General features: G+C 40.9%; 30 non-coding genes and 21 pseudogenes across 30 annotated transcripts; all 51 read left to right on the plus strand.

Moving 5' to 3' along the window:
• Positions 1-32: 32 nt before the first annotated feature.
• Positions 33-151, plus strand: LOC139958013 (5S ribosomal RNA). Its single transcript, XR_011789668.1, has one exon. It is a non-coding gene; the product is annotated as a 5S ribosomal RNA (ribosomal RNA).
• A 224-nt stretch (positions 152-375) lies between these two features.
• LOC139957536 (5S ribosomal RNA) lies at positions 376-494 on the plus strand (annotated as a pseudogene).
• A 76-nt stretch (positions 495-570) lies between these two features.
• On the plus strand, positions 571-689 carry LOC139956895 (5S ribosomal RNA). Its single transcript, XR_011789424.1, has one exon. It is a non-coding gene; the product is annotated as a 5S ribosomal RNA (ribosomal RNA).
• A 76-nt stretch (positions 690-765) lies between these two features.
• LOC139956002 (5S ribosomal RNA) lies at positions 766-884 on the plus strand. Its single transcript, XR_011789227.1, has one exon. It is a non-coding gene; the product is annotated as a 5S ribosomal RNA (ribosomal RNA).
• A 224-nt stretch (positions 885-1,108) lies between these two features.
• Positions 1,109-1,227, plus strand: LOC139957537 (5S ribosomal RNA; annotated as a pseudogene).
• A 76-nt stretch (positions 1,228-1,303) lies between these two features.
• Positions 1,304-1,422, plus strand: LOC139958025 (5S ribosomal RNA). The gene has a single exon (XR_011789679.1). It is a non-coding gene; the product is annotated as a 5S ribosomal RNA (ribosomal RNA).
• A 224-nt stretch (positions 1,423-1,646) lies between these two features.
• On the plus strand, positions 1,647-1,765 carry LOC139957538 (5S ribosomal RNA; annotated as a pseudogene).
• Positions 1,766-1,841: 76 nt separating this feature from the next.
• Positions 1,842-1,960, plus strand: LOC139956708 (5S ribosomal RNA; annotated as a pseudogene).
• Positions 1,961-2,036: 76 nt separating this feature from the next.
• LOC139955020 (5S ribosomal RNA) lies at positions 2,037-2,155 on the plus strand. The gene has a single exon (XR_011788274.1). It is a non-coding gene; the product is annotated as a 5S ribosomal RNA (ribosomal RNA).
• Positions 2,156-2,231: 76 nt separating this feature from the next.
• LOC139956907 (5S ribosomal RNA) lies at positions 2,232-2,350 on the plus strand. Its single transcript, XR_011789425.1, has one exon. It is a non-coding gene; the product is annotated as a 5S ribosomal RNA (ribosomal RNA).
• Positions 2,351-2,974: 624 nt separating this feature from the next.
• Positions 2,975-3,093, plus strand: LOC139956758 (5S ribosomal RNA; annotated as a pseudogene).
• A 245-nt stretch (positions 3,094-3,338) lies between these two features.
• LOC139958037 (5S ribosomal RNA) lies at positions 3,339-3,457 on the plus strand. Its single transcript, XR_011789690.1, has one exon. It is a non-coding gene; the product is annotated as a 5S ribosomal RNA (ribosomal RNA).
• Positions 3,458-3,681: 224 nt separating this feature from the next.
• LOC139957539 (5S ribosomal RNA) lies at positions 3,682-3,800 on the plus strand (annotated as a pseudogene).
• A 76-nt stretch (positions 3,801-3,876) lies between these two features.
• LOC139956092 (5S ribosomal RNA) lies at positions 3,877-3,995 on the plus strand. The gene has a single exon (XR_011789316.1). It is a non-coding gene; the product is annotated as a 5S ribosomal RNA (ribosomal RNA).
• A 76-nt stretch (positions 3,996-4,071) lies between these two features.
• On the plus strand, positions 4,072-4,190 carry LOC139956003 (5S ribosomal RNA). The gene has a single exon (XR_011789228.1). It is a non-coding gene; the product is annotated as a 5S ribosomal RNA (ribosomal RNA).
• A 421-nt stretch (positions 4,191-4,611) lies between these two features.
• LOC139955258 (5S ribosomal RNA) lies at positions 4,612-4,730 on the plus strand. The gene has a single exon (XR_011788504.1). It is a non-coding gene; the product is annotated as a 5S ribosomal RNA (ribosomal RNA).
• Positions 4,731-4,803: 73 nt separating this feature from the next.
• On the plus strand, positions 4,804-4,922 carry LOC139956038 (5S ribosomal RNA). The gene has a single exon (XR_011789262.1). It is a non-coding gene; the product is annotated as a 5S ribosomal RNA (ribosomal RNA).
• A 224-nt stretch (positions 4,923-5,146) lies between these two features.
• LOC139957540 (5S ribosomal RNA) lies at positions 5,147-5,265 on the plus strand (annotated as a pseudogene).
• A 76-nt stretch (positions 5,266-5,341) lies between these two features.
• On the plus strand, positions 5,342-5,460 carry LOC139955101 (5S ribosomal RNA). The gene has a single exon (XR_011788354.1). It is a non-coding gene; the product is annotated as a 5S ribosomal RNA (ribosomal RNA).
• Positions 5,461-5,533: 73 nt separating this feature from the next.
• Positions 5,534-5,652, plus strand: LOC139956039 (5S ribosomal RNA). The gene has a single exon (XR_011789263.1). It is a non-coding gene; the product is annotated as a 5S ribosomal RNA (ribosomal RNA).
• A 224-nt stretch (positions 5,653-5,876) lies between these two features.
• On the plus strand, positions 5,877-5,995 carry LOC139957542 (5S ribosomal RNA; annotated as a pseudogene).
• A 76-nt stretch (positions 5,996-6,071) lies between these two features.
• On the plus strand, positions 6,072-6,190 carry LOC139956121 (5S ribosomal RNA; annotated as a pseudogene).
• A 76-nt stretch (positions 6,191-6,266) lies between these two features.
• On the plus strand, positions 6,267-6,385 carry LOC139958049 (5S ribosomal RNA). Its single transcript, XR_011789701.1, has one exon. It is a non-coding gene; the product is annotated as a 5S ribosomal RNA (ribosomal RNA).
• A 421-nt stretch (positions 6,386-6,806) lies between these two features.
• Positions 6,807-6,925, plus strand: LOC139955261 (5S ribosomal RNA). Its single transcript, XR_011788507.1, has one exon. It is a non-coding gene; the product is annotated as a 5S ribosomal RNA (ribosomal RNA).
• A 73-nt stretch (positions 6,926-6,998) lies between these two features.
• Positions 6,999-7,117, plus strand: LOC139956040 (5S ribosomal RNA). Its single transcript, XR_011789264.1, has one exon. It is a non-coding gene; the product is annotated as a 5S ribosomal RNA (ribosomal RNA).
• Positions 7,118-7,341: 224 nt separating this feature from the next.
• Positions 7,342-7,460, plus strand: LOC139957701 (5S ribosomal RNA; annotated as a pseudogene).
• A 76-nt stretch (positions 7,461-7,536) lies between these two features.
• On the plus strand, positions 7,537-7,655 carry LOC139956918 (5S ribosomal RNA). Its single transcript, XR_011789426.1, has one exon. It is a non-coding gene; the product is annotated as a 5S ribosomal RNA (ribosomal RNA).
• Positions 7,656-7,728: 73 nt separating this feature from the next.
• Positions 7,729-7,847, plus strand: LOC139956041 (5S ribosomal RNA). Its single transcript, XR_011789265.1, has one exon. It is a non-coding gene; the product is annotated as a 5S ribosomal RNA (ribosomal RNA).
• A 224-nt stretch (positions 7,848-8,071) lies between these two features.
• On the plus strand, positions 8,072-8,190 carry LOC139956788 (5S ribosomal RNA; annotated as a pseudogene).
• A 76-nt stretch (positions 8,191-8,266) lies between these two features.
• On the plus strand, positions 8,267-8,385 carry LOC139955179 (5S ribosomal RNA). Its single transcript, XR_011788429.1, has one exon. It is a non-coding gene; the product is annotated as a 5S ribosomal RNA (ribosomal RNA).
• A 76-nt stretch (positions 8,386-8,461) lies between these two features.
• Positions 8,462-8,580, plus strand: LOC139955599 (5S ribosomal RNA). The gene has a single exon (XR_011788835.1). It is a non-coding gene; the product is annotated as a 5S ribosomal RNA (ribosomal RNA).
• A 421-nt stretch (positions 8,581-9,001) lies between these two features.
• LOC139956931 (5S ribosomal RNA) lies at positions 9,002-9,120 on the plus strand. The gene has a single exon (XR_011789428.1). It is a non-coding gene; the product is annotated as a 5S ribosomal RNA (ribosomal RNA).
• Positions 9,121-9,196: 76 nt separating this feature from the next.
• Positions 9,197-9,315, plus strand: LOC139955180 (5S ribosomal RNA). Its single transcript, XR_011788430.1, has one exon. It is a non-coding gene; the product is annotated as a 5S ribosomal RNA (ribosomal RNA).
• A 264-nt stretch (positions 9,316-9,579) lies between these two features.
• Positions 9,580-9,698, plus strand: LOC139956877 (5S ribosomal RNA; annotated as a pseudogene).
• Positions 9,699-9,774: 76 nt separating this feature from the next.
• LOC139955117 (5S ribosomal RNA) lies at positions 9,775-9,893 on the plus strand. Its single transcript, XR_011788370.1, has one exon. It is a non-coding gene; the product is annotated as a 5S ribosomal RNA (ribosomal RNA).
• A 624-nt stretch (positions 9,894-10,517) lies between these two features.
• LOC139956759 (5S ribosomal RNA) lies at positions 10,518-10,636 on the plus strand (annotated as a pseudogene).
• Positions 10,637-10,881: 245 nt separating this feature from the next.
• LOC139956695 (5S ribosomal RNA) lies at positions 10,882-11,000 on the plus strand (annotated as a pseudogene).
• Positions 11,001-11,421: 421 nt separating this feature from the next.
• On the plus strand, positions 11,422-11,540 carry LOC139955928 (5S ribosomal RNA). Its single transcript, XR_011789154.1, has one exon. It is a non-coding gene; the product is annotated as a 5S ribosomal RNA (ribosomal RNA).
• A 73-nt stretch (positions 11,541-11,613) lies between these two features.
• LOC139956042 (5S ribosomal RNA) lies at positions 11,614-11,732 on the plus strand. Its single transcript, XR_011789266.1, has one exon. It is a non-coding gene; the product is annotated as a 5S ribosomal RNA (ribosomal RNA).
• Positions 11,733-11,956: 224 nt separating this feature from the next.
• LOC139957543 (5S ribosomal RNA) lies at positions 11,957-12,075 on the plus strand (annotated as a pseudogene).
• A 76-nt stretch (positions 12,076-12,151) lies between these two features.
• Positions 12,152-12,270, plus strand: LOC139955103 (5S ribosomal RNA). The gene has a single exon (XR_011788356.1). It is a non-coding gene; the product is annotated as a 5S ribosomal RNA (ribosomal RNA).
• A 73-nt stretch (positions 12,271-12,343) lies between these two features.
• On the plus strand, positions 12,344-12,462 carry LOC139956550 (5S ribosomal RNA; annotated as a pseudogene).
• A 581-nt stretch (positions 12,463-13,043) lies between these two features.
• On the plus strand, positions 13,044-13,162 carry LOC139956878 (5S ribosomal RNA; annotated as a pseudogene).
• A 245-nt stretch (positions 13,163-13,407) lies between these two features.
• On the plus strand, positions 13,408-13,526 carry LOC139958062 (5S ribosomal RNA). The gene has a single exon (XR_011789713.1). It is a non-coding gene; the product is annotated as a 5S ribosomal RNA (ribosomal RNA).
• Positions 13,527-13,750: 224 nt separating this feature from the next.
• Positions 13,751-13,869, plus strand: LOC139957544 (5S ribosomal RNA; annotated as a pseudogene).
• Positions 13,870-13,945: 76 nt separating this feature from the next.
• LOC139956942 (5S ribosomal RNA) lies at positions 13,946-14,064 on the plus strand. Its single transcript, XR_011789430.1, has one exon. It is a non-coding gene; the product is annotated as a 5S ribosomal RNA (ribosomal RNA).
• A 245-nt stretch (positions 14,065-14,309) lies between these two features.
• On the plus strand, positions 14,310-14,428 carry LOC139955887 (5S ribosomal RNA). Its single transcript, XR_011789114.1, has one exon. It is a non-coding gene; the product is annotated as a 5S ribosomal RNA (ribosomal RNA).
• A 224-nt stretch (positions 14,429-14,652) lies between these two features.
• On the plus strand, positions 14,653-14,773 carry LOC139957779 (5S ribosomal RNA; annotated as a pseudogene).
• Positions 14,774-14,846: 73 nt separating this feature from the next.
• On the plus strand, positions 14,847-14,965 carry LOC139956044 (5S ribosomal RNA). The gene has a single exon (XR_011789268.1). It is a non-coding gene; the product is annotated as a 5S ribosomal RNA (ribosomal RNA).
• Positions 14,966-15,189: 224 nt separating this feature from the next.
• Positions 15,190-15,308, plus strand: LOC139957545 (5S ribosomal RNA; annotated as a pseudogene).
• Positions 15,309-15,381: 73 nt separating this feature from the next.
• Positions 15,382-15,500, plus strand: LOC139956202 (5S ribosomal RNA; annotated as a pseudogene).
• Positions 15,501-15,543: the final 43 nt, after the last annotated feature.

Raw genomic sequence — 15,543 nt, forward strand, 5'->3', positions numbered from 1 at the left:
AAGTGAAATGGCCTACATTGACCTCTTGTTATGTCTACGGCCATATCACGTTGACTATACCGGTTCTCGTCCGATCACCGAAGTCAAGCAACGTAGAGCGCAGTCAGTACTTGGATGGGTGACCGCCTGGGAATACTGGGTGCCGTAGGCCTTTCTTTTTCTAATTAGAACACTGTCTTGCCACAAGGAAAGCGATTTGAAAATCGAATATATTAATAAATAACTCGATTGTTTTTATATATTAGAATTTAATACATATATATGTGAAATATAGATTAACTTAATATATATTAAATACATTCATGTATAATATATACATTAAATCCACTCATCATAACCTACCAAACAACTAGCCTGCATTTCACCTCTTGTAATGTCTACGGCCACATCACGTTCAATATACCGGTTCTCGTCCGATCAGGTAAGTCAAGCAACGTAGAGCGCAGTCAGTACTAAGGTGGGTGACCGCCTGGGAATACTGGGTGCCGTAGGCTTTTATTTTCACAATTGATAACACTATGTTGCCACGACGATGAGAAATTGAAATGGCCTACATTGACCTCTTCTTATGTCTACGGCCATATCACGTTGACTATACCGGTTCTCGTCCGATCACCGAAGTCAAGCAACGTAGAGCGCAGTCAGTACTTGGATGGGTGACCGCCTGGGAATACTGGGTGCCGTAGGCTTTTATTTTCCTAATTGATGACACTATGTTGCCACGACGATGAGAAATTGAAATGGCCTACATTGACCTCTTCTTATGTCTACGGCCACATCACGTTGACTATACCGGTTCTCGTCCGATCACCGAAGTCAAGCAACGTAGAGCGCAGTCAGTACTTGGATGGATGACCGCCTGGGAATACTGGGTGCCGTAGGCCTTTCTTTTTCTAATTAGAACACTGTCTTGCCACAAGGAAAGCGATTTGAAAATCGAATATATTAATAAATAACTCGATTGTTTTTATATATTAGAATTTAATACATATATATGTGAAATATAGATTAACTTAATATATATTAAATACATTCATGTATAATATATACATTAAATCCACTCATCATAACCTACCAAACAACTAGCCTGCATTTCACCTCTTGTAATGTCTACGGCCACATCACGTTCAATATACCGGTTCTCGTCCGATCAGGTAAGTCAAGCAACGTAGAGCGCAGTCAGTACTAAGGTGGGTGACCGCCTGGGAATACTGGGTGCCGTAGGCTTTTATTTTCACAATTGATAACACTATGTTGCCACGACGATGAGAAATTGAAATGGCCTCCATTGACCTCTTGTTATGTCTACGGCCATATCACGTTGACTATACCGGTTCTCGTCCGATCACCGAAGTCAAGCAACGTAGAGCGCAGTCAGTACTTGGATGGGTGACCGCCTGGGAATACTGGGTGCCGTAGGCCTTCCTTTTCCTAATTAGAACACTGTCTTGCCACAAGGAAAGCGATTTGAAAATCGAATATATTAATAAATAACTCGATTGTTTTTATATATTAGAATTTAATACATATATATGTGAAATATAGATTAACTTAATATATATTAAATACATTCATGTATAATATATACATTAAATCCACTCATCATAACCTACCAAACAACTAGCCTGCATTTCACCTCTTGTAATGTCTACGGCCACATCACGTTCAATATACCGGTTCTCGTCCGATCAGGTAAGTCAAGCAACGTAGAGCGCAGTCAGTACTAAGGTGGGTGACCGCCTGGGAATACTGGGTGCCGTAGGCTTTTATTTTCCTAATTGATAACACTATGTTGCCACGACGATGAAAAATTGAAATGGCCTACATTGACCTCTTGTTAAGTCTACGGCCATATCACGTTGACTATACCGGTTCTCGTCCGATCACCGAAGTCAAGCAACGAAGAGCGCAGTCAGTACTTGGATGGATGACCGCCTGGGAATACTGGGTGTCGTAGGCTTTTATTTTCATAATTGATAACGCTATGTTGCCACGACGATGAGAAATTCAAATGGCCTACATTGACCTCTTGTTATGTCTACGGCCATATCACGTTGACTATACCGGTTCTCGTCCGATCACCGAAGTCAAGCAACGTAGAGCGCAGTCAGTACTTGGATGGGTGACCCCCTGGGAATACTGGGTGCCGTAGGCTTTTATTTTCCTAATTGATAACACTATGTTGCCACGACGATGAAAAATTGAAATGGCCTACATTGACCTCTTGTTATGTCTACGGCCATATCACGTTGACTATACCGGTTCTCGTCCGATCACCGAAGTCAAGCAACGTAGAGCGCAGTCAGTACTTGGATGGGTGACCGCCTGGGAATACTGGGTGCCGTAGGCTTTTATTTTCCTAATTGATAACACTATATTGCCACGACGATGAGAAATTGAAATGGCCTACATTGACCTCTTGTCACAAGGAAAGCGATTTGAAAATCGAATATATTTATAAATAACTACTTTGTTTTTATGTATTAGAATTTTATACATATATATGTAAAATATAGATTAACATAATATATATTAAATCCATTCATGTATAATATATATATTAAATCAACTCATCATAACCTACCACACAAGTAGTCTGCATTTCACCTCTTGTTATGTCTACGGCCACATCACTTTGACGATACCGGTTCTCGTCCGATCACCGAAGTCAAGCAACGTAGAGCGCAGTCAGTACTGGGTGCCGTAGGCTTTTATTTTCCCAATTGATAACACTATGTTGCCACGACGATGAGAAATTGAAATGGCCTACATTGTCTTGCCACAAGGAAAGCGATTTGAAAATCGAATATATTTATAAATAACTACTTTGTTTTTATGTATTAGAATTTTATACATATATATGTAAAATATAGATTAACATAATATATATTAAATCCATTCATGTATAATATATATATTAAATCAACTCATCATAACCTACCACACAAGTAGTCTGCATTTCAGCTCTTGTTATGTCTACGGCCACATCACGTTGACGATACCGGTGCTCGTCCGATCACCGAAGTCAAGCAACGTAGAGCGCAGTCAGTACTTGGATGGGTGACCGCCTGGGAATACTAGGTGCCGTAGGCTTTTATTTTCCTAATTGATAACACTATGTTGCCACGACGATGAGAAATTGAAATGGCCTACATTGACCTCTTGTTATGTCTACGGCCATATCACGTTGACGATACCGGTTCTCGTCCGATCACCGAAGTCAAGCAACGTAGAGCGCAGTCAGTACTGGGTGCCGTAGGCTTTTATTTTCACAATTGATAACACTATGTTGCCACGACGATGAGAAAGTAAAATGGCCTACATTGACCTCTTGTTATGTCTACGGCCATATCACGTTGACTATACCGGTTCTCGTCCGATCACCGAAGTCAAGCAACGTAGAGCGCAGTCAGTACTTGGATGGGTGACCGCCTGGGAATACTGGGTGCCGTAGGCCTTTCTTTTTCTAATTAGAACACTGTCTTGCCACAAGGAAAGCGATTTGAAAATCGAATATATTAATAAATAACTCGATTGTTTTTATATATTAGAATTTAATACATATATATGTGAAATATAGATTAACTTAATATATATTAAATACATTCATGTATAATATATACATTAAATCCACTCATCATAACCTACCAAACAACTAGCCTGCATTTCACCTCTTGTAATGTCTACGGCCACATCACGTTCAATATACCGGTTCTCGTCCGATCAGGTAAGTCAAGCAACGTAGAGCGCAGTCAGTACTAAGGTGGGTGACCGCCTGGGAATACTGGGTGCCGTAGGCTTTTATTTTCACAATTGATAACACTATGTTGCCACGACGATGAGAAATTGAAATGGCCTACATTGACCTCTTCTTATGTCTACGGCCATATCACGTTGACTATACCGGTTCTCGTCCGATGACCGAAGTCAAGCAACGTAGAGCGCAGTCAGTACTTGGATGGGTGACCGCCTGGGAATACTGGGTGCCGTAGGCTTTTATTTTCCTAATTGATGACACTATGTTGCCACGACGATGAGAAATTGAAATGGCCTACATTGACCTCTTGTTATGTCTACGGCCACATCACGTTGACTATACCGGTTCTCGTCCGATCACCGAAGTCAAGCAACGTAGAGCGCAGTCAGTACTTGGATGGATGACCGCCTGGGAATACTGGGTGCCGTAGGCCTTTCTTTTTCTAATTAGAACACTGTCTTGCCACAAGGAAAGCGATTTGAAAATCGAATATATTAATAAATAACTCGATTGTTTTTATATATTAGAATTTAATACATATATATGTGAAATATAGATTAACTTAATATATATTAAATACATTCATGTATAATATATACATTAAATCCACTCATCATAACCTACCAAACAACTAGCCTGCATTTCACCTCTTGTAATGTCTACGGCCACATCTCACGTTCAATATACCGGTTCTCGTCCGATCAGGTAAGTCAAGTAACGTAGAGCGCAGTCAGTACTAAGGTGGGTGACCGCCTGGGAATACTGGGTGCCGTAGGCTTTTATTTTCACAATTGATAACACTATGTTGCCACGACGATGAGAAATTGAAATGGCCTCCATTGACCTCTTCTTATGTCTACGGCCATATCACGTTGACTATACCGGTTCTCGTCCGATCACCGAAGTCAAGCAACGTAGAGCGCAGTCAGTACTTGGATGGGTGACCGCCTAGGAATACTGGGTGCCGTAGGCTTTTACTTTCCTAATTGATAACACTATGTTGCCACGACGATGAGAAAGTGAAATGGCCTACATTGACCTCTTATGTAAACGGCCATATCACGTTGACTATACCGGTTCTCGTCCGATCACCGAAGTCAAGCAACGTAGAGCGCAGTCAGTACTTGGATGGGTGACCGCCTGGGAATACTGGGTGCCGTAGGCCTTCCTTTTCCTAATAAGAACACTGTCTTGCCACAAGGAAAGCGATTTGAAAATCGAATATATTAATAAATAACTCGATTGTTTTTATATATTAGAATTTAATACATATATATGTGAAATATAGATTAACCTAATATATATTAAATACATTCATGTATAATATATACAATAAATCCACTCATCATAACCTACCAAACAACTAGCCTGCATTTCACCTCTTGTAATGTCTACGGCCACATCACGTTCAATATACCGGTTCTCGTCCGATCAGGTAAGTCAAGCAACGTAGAGCGCAGTCAGTACTAAGGTGGGTGACCGCCTGGGAATACTGGGTGCCGTAGGCTTTTATTTTCCTAATTGATAACACTATGTTGCCACGACGATGAAAAATTGAAATGGCCTACATTGACCTCTTGTTATGTCTACGGCCATATCACGTTGACTATACCGGTTCACGTCCGATCACCGAAGTCAAGCAACGTAGAGCGCAGTCAGTACTTGGATGGGTGACCGCCTGGGAATACTGGGTGCCGTAGGCTTTTATTTTCCTAATTGATAACACTATGTTGCCACGACGATGAGAAAGTGAAATGGCCTACATTGACCTCTTATGTAAACGGCCATATCACGTTGACTATACCGGTTCTCGTCCGATCACCGAAGTCAAGCAACGTAGAGCGCAGTCAGTACTTGGATGGGTGACCGCCTGGGAATACTGGGTGCCGTAGGCCTTCCTTTTCCTAATTAGAACACTGTCTTGCCACAAGGAAAGCGATTTGAAAATCGAATATATTAATAAATAACTCGATTGTTTTTATATATTAGAATTTAATACATATATATGTGAAATATAGATTAACTTAATATATATTAAATACATTCATGTATAATATATACATTAAATCCACTCATCATAACCTACCAAACAACTAGCCTGCATTTCACCTCTTGTAATGTCTACGGCCACATCACGTTCAATATACCGGTTCTCGTCCGATCAGGTAAGTCAAGCAACGTAGAGCGCAGTCAGTACTAAGGTGGGTGACCGCCTGGGAATACTGGGTGCCGTAGGCTTTTATTTTCCTAATTGATAACACTATGTTGCCACGACGATGAAAAATTGAAATGGCCTACATTGACCTCTTGTTATGTCTACGGCCATATCACGTTGACTATACCGGTTCTCGTCCGATCATCGAAGTCAAGCAACGTAGAGCGCAGTCAGTACTTGGATGGGTGACCGCCTGGGAATACTGGGTGTCGTAGGCTGTTATTTTCATAATTGATAACACTATGTTGCCACGACGATGAGAAATTGAAATGACCTACATTGACCTCTTGTTGTGTCTACGGCCATATCACGTTGACTATACCGGTTCTCGTCCGATCACCGAAGTCAAGCAACGTAGAGCGCAGTCAGTACTTGGATGGGTGACCGCCTGGGAATACTGGGTGCCGTAGGCCTTTCTTTTTCTAATTAGAACACTGTCTTGCCACAAGGAAAGCGATTTGAAAATCGAATATATTAATAAATAACTCGATTGTTTTTATATATTAGAATTTAATACATATATATGTGAAATATAGATTAACTTAATATATATTAAATACATTCATGTATAATATATACATTAAATCCACTCATCATAACCTACCAAACAACTAGCCTGCATTTCACCTCTTGTAATGTCTACGGCCACATCTCACGTTCAATATACCGGTTCTCGTCCGATCAGGTAAGTCAAGTAACGTAGAGCGCAGTCAGTACTAAGGTGGGTGACCGCCTGGGAATACTGGGTGCCGTAGGCTTTTATTTTCACAATTGATAACACTATGTTGCCACGACGATGAGAAATTGAAATGGCCTCCATTGACCTCTTGTTATGTCTACGGCCATATCACGTTGGCTATACCGGTTCTCGTCCGATCACCGAAGTCAAGCAACGTAGAGCGCAGTCAGTACTTGGATGGGTGACCGCCTAGGAATACTGGGTGCCGTAGGCTTTTACTTTCCTAATTGATAACACTATGTTGCCACGACGATGAGAAATTGAAATGGCCTACATTGACCTCTTATGTAAACGGCCATATCACGTTGACTATACCGGTTCTCGTCCGATCACCGAAGTCAAGCAACGTAGAGCGCAGTCAGTACTTGGATGGGTGACCGCCTGGGAATACTGGGTGCCGTAGGCCTTCCTTTTCCTAATTAGAACACTGTCTTGCCACAAGGAAAGCGATTTGAAAATCGAATATATTAATAAATAACTCGATTGTTTTTATATATTAGAATTTAATACATATATATGTGAAATATAGATTAACTTAATATATATTAAATACATTCATGTATAATATATACATTAAATCCACTCATCATAACCTACCAAACAACTAGCCTGCATTTCACCTCTTGTAATGTCTACGGCCACATCACGTTCAATATACCGGTTCTCGTCCGATCAGGTAAGTCAAGCAATGTAGAGCGCAGTCAGTACTAAGGTGGGTGACCGCCTGGGAATACTGGGTGCCGTAGGCTTTTATTTTCCTAATTGATAACACTATGTTGCCACGACGATTAAAAATTGAAATGGCCTACATTGACCTCTTGTTATGTCTACGGCCATATCACGTTGACTATACCGGTTCTCGTCCGATCACCGAAGTCAAGCAACGTAGAGCGCAGTCAGTACTTGGATGGGTGACCGCCTGGGAATACTGGGTGCCGTAGGCTTTTATTTTCCTAATTGATAACACTATGTTGCCACGACGATGAGAAAGTGAAATGGCCTACATTGACCTCTTATGTAAACGGCCATATCACGTTGACTATACCGGTTCTCGTCCGATCACCGAAGTCAAGCAACGTAGAGCGCAGTCAGTACTTGGATGGGTGACCGCCTGGGAATACTGGGTGCCGTAGGCCTTCCTTTTCCTAATTAGAACACTGTCTTGCCACAAGGAAAGCGATTTGAAAATCGAATATATTAATAAATAACTCGATTGTTTTTATATATTAGAATTTAATACATATATATGTGAAATATAGATTAACTTAATATATATTAAATACATTCATGTATAATATATACATTAAATCCACTCATCATAACCTACCAAACAACTAGCCTGCATTTCACCTCTTGTAATGTCTACGGCCACATCACGTTCAATATACCGGTTCTCGTCCGATCACCGAAGTCAAGCAACGTAGAGCGCAGTCAGTACTTGGATGGGTGACCGCCTGGGAATACCGGGTGCCGTAGGCTTTTATTTTCCTAATTGATAACACTATGTTGCCACGACGATGAAAAATTGAAATGGCCTACATTGACCTCTTGTTATGTCTACGGCCATATCACGTTGACTATACCGGTTCTCGTCCGATCACCGAAGTCAAGCAACGTAGAGCGCAGTCAGTACTTGGATGGGTGACCGCCTGGGAATACTGGGTGTCGTAGGCTGTTATTTTCCTAATTGATAACACTATGTTGCCACGACGATGAGAAATTGAAATGGCCTACATTGACCTCTTGTTATGTCTACGGCCATATCACGTTGACTATACCGGTTCTCGTCCGATCACCGAAGTCAAGCAACGTAGAGCGCAGTCAGTACTTGGATGGGTGACCGCCTGGGAATACTGGGTGCCGCAGGCCTTTCTTTTTCTAATTAGAACACTGTCTTGCCACAAGGAAAGCGATTTGAAAATCGAATATATTAATAAATAACTCGATTGTTTTTATATATTAGAATTTAATACATATATATGTGAAATATAGATTAACTTAATATATATTAAATACATTCATGTATAATATATACATTAAATCCACTCATTATAACCTACCAAACAACTAGCCTGCATTTCACCTCTTGTAATGTCTACGGCCACATCTCACGTTCAATATACCGGTTCTCGTCCGATCAGGTAAGTCAAGTAACGTAGAGCGCAGTCAGTACTAAGGTGAGTGACCGCCTGGGAATACTGGGTGCCGTAGGCTTTTATTTTCACAATTGATAACACTATGTTGCCACGACGATGAGAAATTGAAATGGCCTCCATTTACCTCTTCTTATGTCTACGGCCATATCACGTTGACTATACCGGTTCTCGTCCGATCACCGAAGTCAAGCAACGTAGAGCGCAGTCAGTACTTGGATGGGTGACCGCCTGGGAATACTGGGTGCCGTAGGCTTTTATTTTCCTAATTGATAACACTATGTTGCCACGACGATGAAAAATTGAAATGGCCTACATTGACCTCTTGTTATGTCTACGGCCATATCACGTTGACTATACCGGTTCTCGTCCGATCACCGAAGTCAAGCAACGTAGAGCGCAGTCAGTACTTGGATGGGTGACCGCCTGGGAATACTGGGTGTCGTAGGCTGTTATTTTCCTAATTGATAACACTATGTTGCCACGACGATGAGAAATTGAAATGGCCTGCATTGTCTTGCCACAAGGAAAGCGATTTGAAAATCCAATATATTTATAAATAACTACTTTGTTTTTATGTATTAGAATTTTATACATATATATGTAAAATATAGATTAACATTATATATATTAAATCCATTCATGTATAATATATATATTAAATCAACTCATCATAACCTACCACACAAGTAGTCTGCATTTCACCTCTTGTAATGTCTACGGCCACATCACGTTGACGATACCGGTGCTCGTCCGATCACCGAAGTCAAGCAACGTAGAGCGCAGTCAGTACTTGGATGGGTGACCGCCTGGGAATACTGGGTGCCGTAGGCTTTTATTTTCCTAATTGATAACACTATGTTGCCACGACGATGAGAAATTGAAATGGCCTACATTGACCTCTTGTTATGTCTACGGCCATATCACGTTGACGATACCGGTTCTCGTCCGATCACCGAAGTCAAGCAACGTAGAGCGCAGTCAGTACTTGGATGGGTGACCGCCTGGGAATACTGGGTGCCGTAGGCTTTTATTTTCCTAATTGATAACACTATGTTGCCACGACGATGAGAAATTGAAATGGCCTACATTGACCTCTTGTCACAAGGAAAGCGATTTGAAAATCGAATATATTTATAAATAACTACTTTGTTTTTATGTATTAGAATTTTATACATATATATGTAAAATATAGATTAACATAATATATATTAAATCCATTCATGTATAATATATATATTAAATCAACTCATCATAACCTACCACACAAGTAGTCTGCATTTCACCTCTTGTTATGTCTACGGCCACATCACGTTGACGATACCGGTTCTCGTCCGATCACCGAAGTCAAGCAACGTAGAGCGCAGTCAGTACTGGGTGCCGTAGGCTTTTATTTTCCCAATTGATAACACTATGTTGCCACGACGATGAGAAATTGAAATGGCCTACATTGTCTTGCCACAAGGAAAGCGATTTGAAAATCGAATATATTTATAAATAACTACTTTGTTTTTATGTATTGGAATTTTATACATATATATGTAAAATATAGATTAACATAATATATATTAAATCCATTCATGTATAATATATATATTAAATCAACTCATCATAACCTACCACACAAGTAGTCTGCATTTCAGCTCTTGTTATGTCTACGGCCACATCACGTTGACGATACCGGTGCTCGTCCGATCACCGAAGTCAAGCAACGTAGAGCGCAGTCAGTACTTGGATGGGTGACCGCCTGGGAATACTAGGTGCCGTAGGCTTTTATTTTCCTAATTGATAACACTATGTTGCCACGACGATGAGAAATTGAAATGGCCTACATTGACCTCTTGTTATGTCTACGGCCATATCACGTTGACGATACCGGTTCTCGTCCGATCACCGAAGTCAAGCAACGTAGAGCGCAGTCAGTACTGGGTGCCGTAGGCTTTTATTTTCCCAATTGATAACACTATGTTGCCACGACGATGAGAAAGTGAAATGGCCTACATTGACCTCTTGTTATGTCTACGGCCATAACACGTTGACTATACCGGTTCTCGTCCGATCACCGAAGTCAAGCAACGTAGAGCGCAGTCAGTACTTGGATGGATGACCGCCTGGGAATACTGGGTGCCGTAGGCCTTTCTTTTTCTAATTAGAACACTGTCTTGCCACAAGGAAAGCGATTTGAAAATCGAATATATTAATAAATAACTCGATTGTTTTTATATATTAGAATTTAATACATATATATGTGAAATATAGATTAACTTAATATATATTAAATACATTCATGTATAATATATACATTAAATCCACTCATCATAACCTACCAAACAACTACCCTGCATTTCACCTCTTGTAATGTCTACGGCCACATCTCACGTTCAATATACCGGTTCTCGTCCGATCAGGTAAGTCAAGTAACGTAGAGCGCAGTCAGTACTAAGGTGGGTGACCGCCTGGGAATACTGGGTGCCGTAGGCTTTTATTTTCACAATTGATAACACTATGTTGCCACGACGATGAGAAATTGAAATGGCCTCCATTGACCTCTTCTTATGTCTACGGCAATATCACGTTGACTATACCGGTTCTCGTCCGATCACCGAAGTCAAGCAACGTAGAGCGCAGTCAGTACTTGGATGGGTGACCGCCTAGGAATACTGGGTGCCGTAGGCTTTTACTTTCCTAATTGATAACACTATGTTGCCACGACGATGAGAAAGTGAAATGGCCTACATTGACCTCTTATGTAAACGGCCATATCACGTTGACTATACCGGTTCTCGTCCGATCACCGAAGTCAAGCAACGTAGAGCGCAGTCAGTACTTGGATGGGTGACCGCCTGGGAATACTGGGTGCCGTAGGCCTTCCTTTTCCTAATAAGAACACTGTCTTGCCACAAGGAAAGCGATTTGAAAATCGAATATATTAATAAATAACTCGATTGTTTTTATATATTAGAATTTAATACATATATATGTGAAATATAGATTAACCTAATATATATTAAATACATTCATGTATAATATATACAATAAATCCACTCATCATAACCTACCAAACAACTAGCCTGCATTTCACCTCTTGTAATGTCTACGGCCACATCACGTTCAATATACCGGTTCTCGTCCGATCAGGTAAGTCAAGCAACGTAGAGCGCAGTCAGTACTAAGGTGGGTGACCGCCTGGGAATACTGGGTGCCGTAGGCTTTTATTTTCCTAATTGATAACACTATGTTGCCACGACGATGAAAAATTGAAATGGCCTACATTGACCTCTTGTTATGTCTACGGCCATATCACGTTGACTATACCGGTTCACGTCCGATCACCGAAGTCAAGCAACGTAGAGCGCAGTCAGTACTTGGATGGGTGACCGCCTGGGAATACTGGGTGCCGTAGGCTTTTATTTTCCTAATTGATAACACTATGTTGCCACGACGATGAGAAAGTGAAATGGCCTACATTGACCTCTTATGTAAACGGCCATATCACGTTGACTATACCGGTTCTCGTCCGATCACCGAAGTCAAGCAACGTAGAGCGCAGTCAGTACTTGGATGGGTGACCGCCTGAGAATACTGGGTGCCGTAGGCCTTTCTTTTTCTAATTAGAACACTGTCTTGCCACAAGGAAAGCGATTTGAAAATCGAATATATTAATAAATAACTCGATTGTTTTTATATATTAGAATTTAATACATATATATGTGAAATATAGATTAACTTAATATATATTAAATACATTCATGTATAATATATATATTAAATCAACTCATCATAACCTACCACACAAGTAGTCTGCCTTTCACCTCTTGTTATGTCTACGGCCACATCACGTTGACGATACCGGTTCTCGTCCGATCACCGAAGTCAAGCAACGTAGAGCGCAGTCAGTACTGGGTGCCGTAGGCTTTTATTTTCCCAAGTGATAACACTATGTTGCCACGACGATGAGAAATTGAAATGGCCTACATTGTCTTGCCACACGGAAAGCGATTTGAAAATCGAATATATTTATAAATAACTACTTTGTTTTTATGTATTAGAATTTTATACATATATATGTAAAATATAGATTAACATAATATATATTAAATCCATTCATGTATAATATATATATTAAATCAACTCATCATAACCTACCACACAAGTAGTCTGCATTTCAGCTCTTGTAATGTCTACGGCCACATCACGTTGACGATACCGGTGCTCGTCCGATCACCGAAGTCAAGCAACGTAGAGCGCAGTCAGTACTTGGATGGGTGACCGCCTGGGAATACTGGGTGCCGTAGGCTTTTATTTTCCTAATTGATAACACTATGTTGCCACGACGATGAGAAATTGAAATGGCCTACATTGACCTCTTGTTATGTCTACGGCCATATCACGTTGACGATACCGGTTCTCGTCCGATCACCGAAGTCAAGCAACGTAGAGCGCAGTCAGAGCTGGGTGCCGTAGGCTTTTATTTTCCCAATTGATAACACTATGTTGCCACGACGATGAGAAAGTGAAATGGCCTACATTGACCTCTTGTTATGTCTACGGCCATATCACGTTGACTATACCGGTTCTCGTCCGATCACCGAAGTCAAGCAACGTAGAGCGCAGTCAGTACTTGGATGGGTGACCGCCTGGGAATACTGGGTGCCGTAGGCCTTTCTTTTTCTAATTAGAACACTGTCTTGCCACAAGGAAAGCGATTTGAAAATCGAATATATTAATAAATAACTCGATTGTTTTTATATATTAGAATTTAATACATATATATGTGAAATATAGATTAACTTAATATATATTAAATACATTCATGTATAATATATACATTAAATCCACTCATCATAACCTACCAAACAACTAGCCTGCATTTCACCTCTTGTAATGTCTACGGCCACATCACGTTCAATATACCGGTTCTCGTCCGATCAGGTAAGTCAAGCAACGTAGAGCGCAGTCAGTACTAAGGTGGGTGACCGCCTGGGAATACTGGGTGCCGTAGGCTTTTATTTTCACAATTGATAACACTATGTTGCCACGACGATGAGAAATTGAAATGGCCTCCATTGACCTCTTCTTATGTCTACGGCCATATCACGTTGACTATACCGGTTCTCGTCCGATCACCGAAGTCAAGCAACGTAGAGCGCAGTCAGTACTTGGATGGGTGACCGCCTGGGAATACTGGGTGCCGTAGGCTTTTATTTTCCTAATTGATAACACTATGTTGCCACGACGATGAGAAATTGAAATGGCCTACATTGACCTCTTGTTATGTCTACGGCCATATCACGTTGACGATACCGGTTCTCGTCCGATCACCGAAGTCAAGCAACGTAGAGCGCAGTCAGTACTGGGTGCCGTAGGCTTTTATTTTCCCAATTGATAACACTATGTTGCCACGACGATGAGAAAGTGAAATGGCCTACATTGACCTCTTCTTATGTCTACGGCCATATCAGGTTGACTATACCGGTTCTCGTCCGATCACCGAAGTCAAGCAACGTAGAGCGCAGTCAGTACTTGGATGGGTGACCGCCTGGGAATACTGGGTGCCGTAGGCCTTTCTTTTTCTAATTAGAACACTGTCTTGCCACAAGGAAAGCGATTTGAAAATCGAATATATTAATAAATAACTCGATTGTTTTTATATATTAGAATTTAATACATATATATGTGAAATATAGATTAACTTAATATATATTAAATACATTCATGTATAATATATACATTAAATCCACTCATCATAACCTACCAAACAACTAGCCTGCATTTCACCTCTTGTAATGTCTACGGCCACATCTCACGTTCAATATACCGGTTCTCGTCCGATCAGGTAAGTCAAGTAACGTAGAGCGCAGTCAGTACTTGGATGGGTGACCGCCTGGGAATACTGGGTGCCGTAGGCTTTTACTTTCCTAATTGATAACACTATGTTGCCACGACGATGAGAAAGTGAAATGGCCTACATTGACCTCTTATGTAAACGGCCATATCACGTTGACTATACCGGTTCTCGTCCGATCACCGAAGTCAAGCAACGTAGAGCGCAGTCAGTACTTGGATGGGTGACCGCCTGGGAATACTGGGTGCCGTAGGCCTTACTTTTCCTAATTAGAACACTGTCTTGCCACAAGGAAAGCGATTTGAAAATCGAATATATTAATAAATAACTCGATTGTTTTTATATATTAGAATTTAATACATATATATGTGAAATATAGATTAACTTAATATATATTAAATACATTCATGTATAATATATACATTAAATCCACTCATCATAACCTACCAAACAACTAGCCTGCATTTCACCTCTTGTAATGTCTACGGCCACATCACGTTCAATATACCGGTTCTCGTCCGATCAGGTAAGTCAAGCAACGTAGAGCGCAGTCAGTACTAAGGTGGGTGACCGCCTGGGAATACTGGGTGCCGTAGGCTTTTATTTTCACAATTGATAACACTATGTTGCCACGACGATGAGAAAGTGAAATGGCCTACATTGACCTCTTATGTAAACGGCCATATCACGTTGACTATACCGGTTCTCGTCCGATCACCGAAGTCAAGCAACGTAGAGCGCAGTCAGTACTTGGATGGGTGACCGCCTGGGAATACTGGGTGCCGTAGGCTTTTATTTTCCTAATTGATAACACTATGTTGCCACGACGATGAG

The sequence above is a fragment of the Apostichopus japonicus genome, chromosome 17 (assembly GCF_037975245.1).
Source record: "Apostichopus japonicus isolate 1M-3 chromosome 17, ASM3797524v1, whole genome shotgun sequence".
In the NCBI taxonomy this organism is placed as follows: Eukaryota; Metazoa; Echinodermata; class Holothuroidea; order Aspidochirotida; family Stichopodidae; genus Apostichopus; species Apostichopus japonicus.